Below are 9,156 nucleotides of genomic sequence, written 5' to 3'. Positions count from 1 at the left end.
AAATCTATCCATTGTTATGAAAAGCCCTCTGTGTGCCAGGCACTGTGCTTGGAGCTCTTCATGCATTATCTCAAATCATTGCCACGCCAACACCAGGAGGTGGGTAGCAACTATCCTCATTTACAGATGGCAAAACTGAGGCTGTGTGTCACACAGCTATCAATATTGGAGCAGGCATTTGAACTCAGTCCTTAATTAACTCCAGAATCTCTGAGCTTAACCTCTCCATCATTTTGCATTTTGTCAAGGATTGGCCTCATCCAGAATAGACAATAAGGTCTTTGTCTAAGACACAGGGACTCTTCATACCAAGGAGCTCAAATCTTTTTCTCCATTAGATAGTGATAGAAAAGGGCTCCTCTGTATTAGAAGCCAATAATTAGTAAGGATTTCACAAGAAGTTTATCTAAAACAGACTTAGGCTCTGTCTTTGGCCATTGTTAGGGTACAACAGGGAAATTCTTGTTTTGCCAGAGGTGGCTGGGATTGGCAAGAGCTCAGGAACAAGATGAAGTGATAACTCACACTTATTCTGATCAGCTGTGGAAATTCCCTTCTTGGGGACCCATGCTGGGTCCCCAGCCCCATAAGGGGGCTGCAGTGGAAGCAGCCATGTTACAAAGTGAACCAGTGAGCTCCTTCTGAGGATTTAGGATGGCAGACTAGAGGGAAGTGGCTTGGAGGTCCCGTCTCCAGTGGATAAAGCTGCAAGATGAAACAGTTAGGAGCTGTTGGTGGTTGGTTTTCTACCACGAGGGGAAACGTGGACTTCAGAGAGGAATGGAGAATGTCATTTCCTGTTGGGAGAAGCAGAGGCTGGCTGAGATGGGGCTCCTGGGTTTAGCTATGTGTGAGGTCCAGCTGTGTCCCAGCCCTCTTGAAGACTGGATTCCATGATTCTTCCTTGAGTCCTAAAGATGCCCTTAGTATCTATTGAGCACAATCTTTTCTTTGCTTAAGCTAGTTTGAATTTGGTCCTAATTCATCGACTCCATCTGAATAATAATTGGCCCCTAGTTAGAAAAGGAGTATGATTTGGGGAAGCTAATAGGTGACCACTAGTTGATAAGTCCATTTTTTTGTGGGCAACTATGCATAAAAGCTCATACAGGTGAGCAGGGAACCTCTCAACAAGAGGACATGTGTATGTCATGCCTGTTCGCAGCTGCTCTTCAAAAGGTGGGTCTACCTTCGTGCTCATTCCTCTATGTAGCCTGACTGGTGAAATGGCTCGGCTACTTCTGGCTCTGTGTGGTAGTTGGATATCTGGATGAGGTGGGGTTCTAGGGAGGGCCAAGTAACTGCCCTCTGGTTGTAACAACAGACTCACCTTCTATTTTGTCCAGCCATCGCTGTCGGAAACCAGAACTTTCCCAGTGGGGATGGCTCGCTGGTACCCGTATGTGTGCTGGGTTGTAATCTCAGGGGAACTCCAGGGTTAGTATGAGCTCCGTGCTGCTAGTCAAAAGCAAGGAAACAGAATTAAATCATGTTCTCCAGGGACCCAGGAACAAGACACAAAGCCCAAAGAGTCTCAAATAGGACACAAGGGGGTAAGAGCAAAGCAGAAAACAAAGGTAGACCATCTAAGAAAGTGGCTACCAATGGGGCTGGCATATCCAAGACTCCCTTTTTACTGAAAGACTCACTTTCATTGACGTACGCTGACCTTTGTATATGGGTCTATTTAGATGAAAACACTAGTTACAGGTGGACAATTCCAGCGACCACTCAAGGATTTGGTTACCTAATGTACAATGAACCATGGGCTGGGGGAGGGCCTGGTATGTGCACACACTGAGGAAAGCAGCACATTAAGCAGAGATTCTTGTGAGGATCCTTAGTCCCAGAAAGCCCTCTCCTTACCCTTTCTTTAGCCATAGAAACCACACAGCCACGAAGTGGAACACAATCAAATAGTGTTAGTGTCAGGGAATTTCATACAACATCTTTATTTATCCAAACATTTGGCTAGTGTTGATGAAGATAACAACATTATCTGGGCTCTTGTGGAGGCTCACCATGACATAAATAGACATAGTTGCCCAAAAACATGATTTTTGTTCTAATAGCTGTCTGGCACTCACTAATCAAGCCAGTTGAATAAATAATGCTTCTCTCTGACATTTGCTTTATTAGGGCTGGTGTCTGCGTGTCTCCGTCTTCTCATAGTCAATTTTGTTTGGTTGGTTTTTCCCCCCCTGATCTGAGCAAAGTATGGAAATGGTTGTTGACTCAACAAGCTCATGAGCTCTGTGCTGCTTTCTTGTGGGGAAGGAGGCCAGTATGTTGACCTGAACAGCAAGGGGAATCACTCTGGGGGTCCAGAGAAATGGGTTTGACCATCGAAGGAAAGTCAAAGTGAGCTAGTAGGGGGTAGATGAGGAACTCACTTAGCATGCCCTCACTTCCCACGTGGAAAGCAGACCCCTGAAGTTCAAAGCTTAGCTTCTTTTGTTCTACCCTTGACAGCAGAGATAGATATTTTATAAGTTGAATCAGAAGGAAGGAAGGCAAGGTTTTTGCTCAGCCTGAAAATCGAAAGACATCCTTTGTTTTATGGTAGTGCACAGTGGAGAATGCAATAGAGACTGTGGGCAACTCCTCTGTCAGCTATGGAGAAACAGTGGGTGGTCAGTGGCTCAACAGAAACCCACTTTTCTTCTCCTTCCTTCCTTCCCAGGCTCTTTGGGATACAGGCTCCAGAGAGTAAGAACAGAAAGGCCAGGAAGTTCCTGCCTCTCCCATCCAAGGCCATCCTCCAAGCTCTCATTGAATATTTTAGCTTCTGCCTCTTCCCAGCGTGCTTGACAGGGGGCTGAGCCTGCCCCTCACCCACAGATGGGGGTGCCCTTTATACCCCGCTAAGTGAGTACATGTACAATCCATGACCAACTTCTGTCGCACAATTACATTATGGGCCTGCTCCCTACTAGACTATGTGCTCCCTGAGGGCAGGGAGTGGGTCTCACTCATGGTTATATCCCAGGAACCCAGCCACTGTCAGTCATCAGAGAGTGAATGGATGAGTAAGACTCAATTAGGGCGTTAGCTTCAAAAGGCATCAGCAGGAGACTGCTGGGAACCTGCCAGATATCCTCGCCTTGATCTTCTCCTTCCATCGCCTCTCCTTCCATCTCCTCTTCTGTAACTCTCCCTGAGATTCTTGCCATGGCTCCCTCCCAATCTTTCCTAGCTTAGCCAGCCCAGTGCTTGTCACCCTTGGCTGCACATTAAAATCACCTGGGGAACTTGAAAAAAAAAAATATATATGCCCAGACCTCACTCCAGACCAGCCAAATCCAGTGTGCAGCTGAGGTGAGGAGCCTCCCCTCCTGCTCCCAGGCCGCCAGAAGGCTGCTCACGGCATGTCCGAGGGGGCGGTCTCTTCAAAAGCATCAGTGGGCGCTCACTGTGCTCGGCGTCCACAGTGCACATGGAAGTCCAGAGGAGAGTAATAAAGAGCAGGAAAGGAATAAAAAATATGCTCTGGATAAGAGACTGCTATCCTGGGACTATCTACTGGGAGAGACTAGACATAGCTCTGTCCAGGGACTTTGGTCCTGAAATCAACTGTTGCCCAATCTTCCGTGAACCTTTCGGTCACGCTCCAGCGTGTCACCAATTGACTTAGGCCCCAACAGCTACTGCACGGACGTCTCCTGCTCACTTACTGCTCACTTGCAGCCCAGGGTGGCCATCATCCTTGTCAGACTCAGGTGACCTCTAGTTTAATTGGCATTCGTGTCTTCCCAGGAGGTCAAGCTGAGGATGCCAGCTGATTACCCAAGGCCTTGCACAGCTTCAGGGGGCAGCTGGGTAATGGCATAGCATTAGGGCAACACGGCTATGCCCTGGGGCCGGGCCCACTGGCTTCTGAGCACATGAAGCAACTCAGTTGTGTCTTTTCAGCTGCCACTGTGGCTGTGAGACTCTGGAGCAATTTCTACTTGAAAATTTATGCATGAACCCTGTCATCATGGCTGTCTTTCCTTCAACTTCCTCTGCCAGGGGCCAGAGACTTAATTAAAAACCGTTAGCCTTTTTAAAAACTTGTCATTGTAGCGGGAATGCTTGAATTGGGTTCTGTCCAGAGAAGCCAAGTCAAAAACCAAGTTACCTATTGCTTCTCAGGATCGTGGAAAGTCAGCTTTCACCTATCACAGAGGTTCCCAAGAGTGGCAACAATTAGAATCGCCTGAGGAGTTTTATTTATTTACTTATATATTAAAAACTTTTTATTTAGCCTGAGGAGTTTTAGACAGTGCTGAAGGCTGGGCCTGACTAATGAAATAGCACCTCCGGGGGAGGGGCTCGGGCCCTGCTGTTTTTAAAGCCTCCTCATGAGGCTCATGTGTTGTCAGGGTTGAGAAACATTTGGGAATTCAAATTCCTGAGTAGTTCTGAGCTGTTAGCCCTGGTTGGATGTCCAGCGTGCCTGGCAAGCCAGAGCAATAAACAGCCATCAGTAAAGTTCTGCTCTTTTCTGCCAGGTAGCTCTGTCTGGACCACCCTTGCCTGTTCTCCCACTTCCTTCCCCTCTCTAGTTTTCCATTTCTAAGTCAGAAATCTCTAGAATGTCTCATCTCTATAAAGCTCCACTCTCCTAATTTATAGATTTAGTAGATGAGCTCAAGCTAAAGTGCCTTGCCCAGGACCACCCAGCAAGGGGCCAAGTCTAGGGTCCACCATGCTCCTGACTCTTTCCTGGATTGGGAGAAATAATTAAGTGGATTTCAGTAAGGCAACAGAGAGAAGGGAAGGAACCTTTACCAAAACAAATATGACTATTTAGAAAAGTACCCATTCCATACTAGTTGTACGTGTCCATATTAGTGGGAAAAATAGCTCTGGCCGGTGTGGCTCAATGGTTGGAGCATCGGTCTGAGCACTGAAGGCTTTTGGTTCGATTCTCGGTCAAGGGCACATGCCTTGGTTGTGGGTTCGTTCCCTGATCTGCCCCCCGCCAATAGGGGCGCATGCAGGAGGCAACCAGTCGATATGTCTCCTTCACATTGCTTTTACTCTCTCTGAAAAGCAACAACAAAGAAAAAAAAATAGTTGGAAAAATATAGAAAAGTACAGAGAATAAAATTTAAATCACTTATTATAATTTCAGTTTCAGAGGTACAGACTGTTAACATTTTAGCACATGTCGTTAGTTACCCTTTTATGTTTATGAAAAGTGGGACGAAGGTGAATACGAAGTTCGATCCTGCTGTGCCATTTATTTTAATGTTTTGCACTATATACTGTTGAAATCCTGATTTGAGTGGCTACATAATATTTTATCACATGGCTGTCCCATATTTTATTTAACTGTTTTTCATATCATTAAACATTGTTCCTTTTGAAATTTCCTTTTAGGGCTTCTGCTGTGAGCAGCAAACCTAGGGCAGCTTGACTGCTCTACGTGCAGAATCGGCACCAAGAGATTTTGGAAGCGTAATTTTTTAGTATCTGGGAAGCTGGTGATCGTTGGTTCTGGTGCCCACCAAAATTTTTTTCCTTTTAGAAATTTATTTTTTGAACGGGTATCTTTGATCAGAATTCCTTTAAATTTCCTTTTTTGTGGTGTGTGTGTGTGTGATAATGGAGGGCTTATTTCCACGTACAGAAATAATCTGCTCATGCATATTGTTTGGGGAAGTCCTGCTTGTTTTCTTAGAGGTCTGGAGGCCTTAACACATGCCGATGTCTTCCTTCTATTCATTGCATTTATTTTCGTACAAAGATTTCATAATTCCATTCCCACCCTGGCTGTTCCCTGTGAGCAAAAACGAACAATAATTTGTAAAGGGCAGCGATTGTTTTCTTTTCTTGGCATGTTCCCCTCCAAAGCACTGCACTTAGGGCTTCGCGTAAATAAATAACGCAAATGCAGATCTGCTGGGGGGGGGCTCTTGCCTGCTGTTTTCCTGGGCCCAGTGTTCCTGGATTGCTGACTGTTTGGGAGCTGAGGCTGGCTTGTGCTTTGGGTTAGGGCCAAGGAGAGGTGTCTGAGCATTTGAACCAGGGCCAAGTAGATACAAATAGATATTAATTTTCACACGTGACCTTTTCTTGAATGTGAGGAAGAAGATGATGAAAGTGAAGGGGAGAAAAAGGGAAAGGAGAATAAATAAAGGGAGAGGAGGTTGCAAGGGCCCTAAAAACAAAACAAAACAAAGACTAGGGCTCAATTTCCTGTGCGCCCAGTGCCCTGGAGACCCTGCTGAAATGCAGGCTCTGACTCGGTGGGTCTGGGGTGGAGCCTGGGCCGCTGGTGTCTCACAGGCTCCAGGTGAGGCTGATCCTGCAGCTCCAAGGGCCCCACTAGAGAAGCAGGGCGCTCGTGGGGGTCGGAGCTAGTGCCAGGCATCTTCCTCACTGCTGCCATTCTTTGCGCTGGAGCTTTATCACTGATGATCTTGGTCACTGATGATGTTTTAACTTCATGTCAAAAATGAGGAAGATTCTACAAAGCTTCCCCCACCATGGCGTGGGAGTTCTCTTCACTCCCAAATCCCTCCGTTGGCTTCTCCTTCCCTCCCACTGTGATTTTTGATTTCTTGATCTCATTTCTGGTCCTTTCCTGGCTTGAATCACGCATTCATTCAATTCTTCTGTTCTCCCCACTTTACCAAGTCTGATTTTATTTCTCCAGGGATGTTAATGGCCAGTCAGTCCTTGCACCAAGAACAGCCTTCCGCCTGTTCTTACTGGCTCCATCGCAGAACAAAATTACAGATGGAATCTTCTAATGGTAGATGAGTTTAGATTACACTCGACTTATAGCTTTAGTGGACGGCTTTTTGTTCGGCTTCCAGACCACTTCCTTATGAACTAATGTTCACCATAGTACATGGTTCCAGAAAGTCTGGAGGAAGACTGATGTTTTCCCCAGAATGCAGTGTCTATGTCACTGTGGTAACAAGGAATTTTCAGACATGCAGTCAGAGAAAGTCTTTAAAATTCTCTTTGGGCGAGTCTAATCCCAAAGGCTGCCTAGCCTCCCTATAAACAAGAATTTTACAAGGCTAATTGCCCAAATGTTTGGTTCTCCTGCCTGAAAACAATGATTTGGGTGCTAATCACTGACCACACCTCGTAATGCCTGACGTATCCCTCCAAACCCACTCAGCACCAGCAAGTACCAATTAAACCTACAAAGCTGGAACAAATCTTTCCAGCTCTAACTATGCATTTAACTCATGAAACCTGAAGCTGTTTTGGGGATAGCCTCATTAGAATATTTCACGGTGTGTCAATTAAAAAAAAATACATTAGAACCAGAGGGGTGGCAGTGTCAGACTCAGCTGACCATTGGTGACCTTGAAGATGGAAGGGGGCCCTGAACCAAGGAGTGTGGGCAGCCGCTAGAGGCTGAAACAAGAACTCAACAGCAACAACATCCCCTGGGTCCGTAAGAAAGGCTTTGCAGGGCCCGAGCAGCTGAGGGCGCGGCAGGTGATGGAGAGCCAGACTGGGGTGGTGGAACCAGGGATGGGGAGGTGGGGGGTGGCTTTTGACGACACGAAGGAGCTAGAGCCGTGATGACTGAACCGGGACCAGTGGCAGAACTGCTGACCCAAGGTGACCGGGCTCTGTTGAGGCTGCGAGTGATGCTCTGGGCAGGACTCTCTCCGTGCTCTCGCCCCTCACCCTGTGGGAGGGGCAGGGTTCGGTCGGCGGGGCCTGGTCTTCCCCTTGACCTCCGTGGTCCGCGCCTGGGAGGAATCGCTCAGGGTATCCAAGGTCAGGCTTTTTCTGCGGGAAGGTGCTATGCGGGGCAGCTCTCCGTGGCACGCACCTGGCAGAACCTGAAGTTCATCCAGCTCCTGTGCCGCCTCTGCCAGCGCAGGGCCCTGGGCTGGGCCTGACTTTGCAGGGAGGACCATTCACTCGCATCTCTCACTGCCTTTGGTAACCTGCCGTGGGCCAACTTTTCATACATTCAGCTAAGCCCTTCGTGGGCCTGTTTCTATTTTCAGCTCAGAGTAATAAGGTCTATAAGTTTATTAACTGTGTGTAATGTCATACTTTTATTGTTTGTAAATGTGCTTCTTTTAAGTTTTAAGGGTAGCAGCTATGGCTATTTCTGCTGCTTTATAATTTGCCAAATGTGTCTGTAATTGTTCTACCATATATTTCGTTCTGTGGGATCTTGGGTTGGACAGGAACTGAGAGGTTATCTAAGAAATCTCTTTGGCAGCTCCTTAGCAAATAGGTCCTTTAGTCTTTGCTTGCTTACCTCTAGTGATGGGGAGTTCACCACCTCCCAGGCCAATCAATTCCATTATTGAAAAGGTCTGCACGTTAGAAATATTTCTTAACTTTGAGCACTGAATCTGGTTTCTGATAAGTTATGTTGTTTTCTAGCTTTGCTTTCTGTAAGTACCTAGAACAATCATAAATTCTTGTTACATTTTTTAAAGGGTCATTAGGTTTTTGAATTTTGAGTTGGGAGGTTTTTGAGCCCCCATAGTTGTTGTCACTAAAAACCTGAAAAACCAGAATCTGGAACATGTCTGCTAAGCTCATCAAGCCCACCTGCTCCTCTCTCCCTTGAATGATGCCCCTGGATCTGGACCTAGATCCTCACAATTTGACTATAAAGCCCGTACCTCTTTCTTTTGTGGAAGGAAATAATACACTAGTTATCTCTAGATCCCTCAGGGCTAAGAGGCTGGGGGAGCAAGCACTTGGGAAATGAATATTTTCTTCCTGCCCCACATGTTAGTCCCTTTCATGAAGAATTTTTTGTGTGTCTTTTTGATGATTTAAAATTATCTCTCAGAAAAAATTATGTCTTGCCATGATGATGATCCTTCTCAGAGAGTCTTTGCTCTTTGTGGAAGTAAATTTCCATGCCAGGCATGGGCATGGTAAAAGGCGATCATTAATTCATGGGAAGTCACAAACCAAGTCAGAAGTGAGCCAGAAGCAGGCTCTAAATCTCTTTACTCTTAAACCTTGCCTTTTTCTAAAGTGTCAGCTCACACCAGAGAGCCTGGATTCATCTTCTGTTCAGCTGGGGTACAGAACTAGTTATAGATCTCCAGCAGGTAGAAATGCAAAAAAAAAAAAAAATCGAAAGATACACAATGTTACCGATCATTCCTTTCCATCTTTTGGTCTCCTTCCTAACATCCAAAGCAAACGTTTTGGAGAATC

General features: G+C 46.2%; 1 non-coding gene across 1 annotated transcript; it reads left to right on the top strand.

The window, feature by feature from the left end:
* The first annotated feature begins 5,361 nt into the window (after positions 1 to 5,361).
* LOC148091616 (U11 spliceosomal RNA) lies at positions 5,362 to 5,495 on the top strand. Its single transcript, XR_015715579.1, has one exon. It is a non-coding gene; the product is annotated as a U11 spliceosomal RNA (small nuclear RNA).
* The last annotated feature ends 3,661 nt before the right edge of the window (positions 5,496 to 9,156 follow it).

This window comes from Miniopterus natalensis, chromosome 13 (assembly GCF_054644295.1).
Source record: "Miniopterus natalensis isolate mMinNat1 chromosome 13, mMinNat1.hap1, whole genome shotgun sequence".
In the NCBI taxonomy this organism is placed as follows: Eukaryota; Metazoa; Chordata; class Mammalia; order Chiroptera; family Miniopteridae; genus Miniopterus; species Miniopterus natalensis.
The sequence above is the reverse complement of the archived record's forward strand: the minus strand, read 5'-3'. Positions and strand labels throughout refer to the sequence as shown.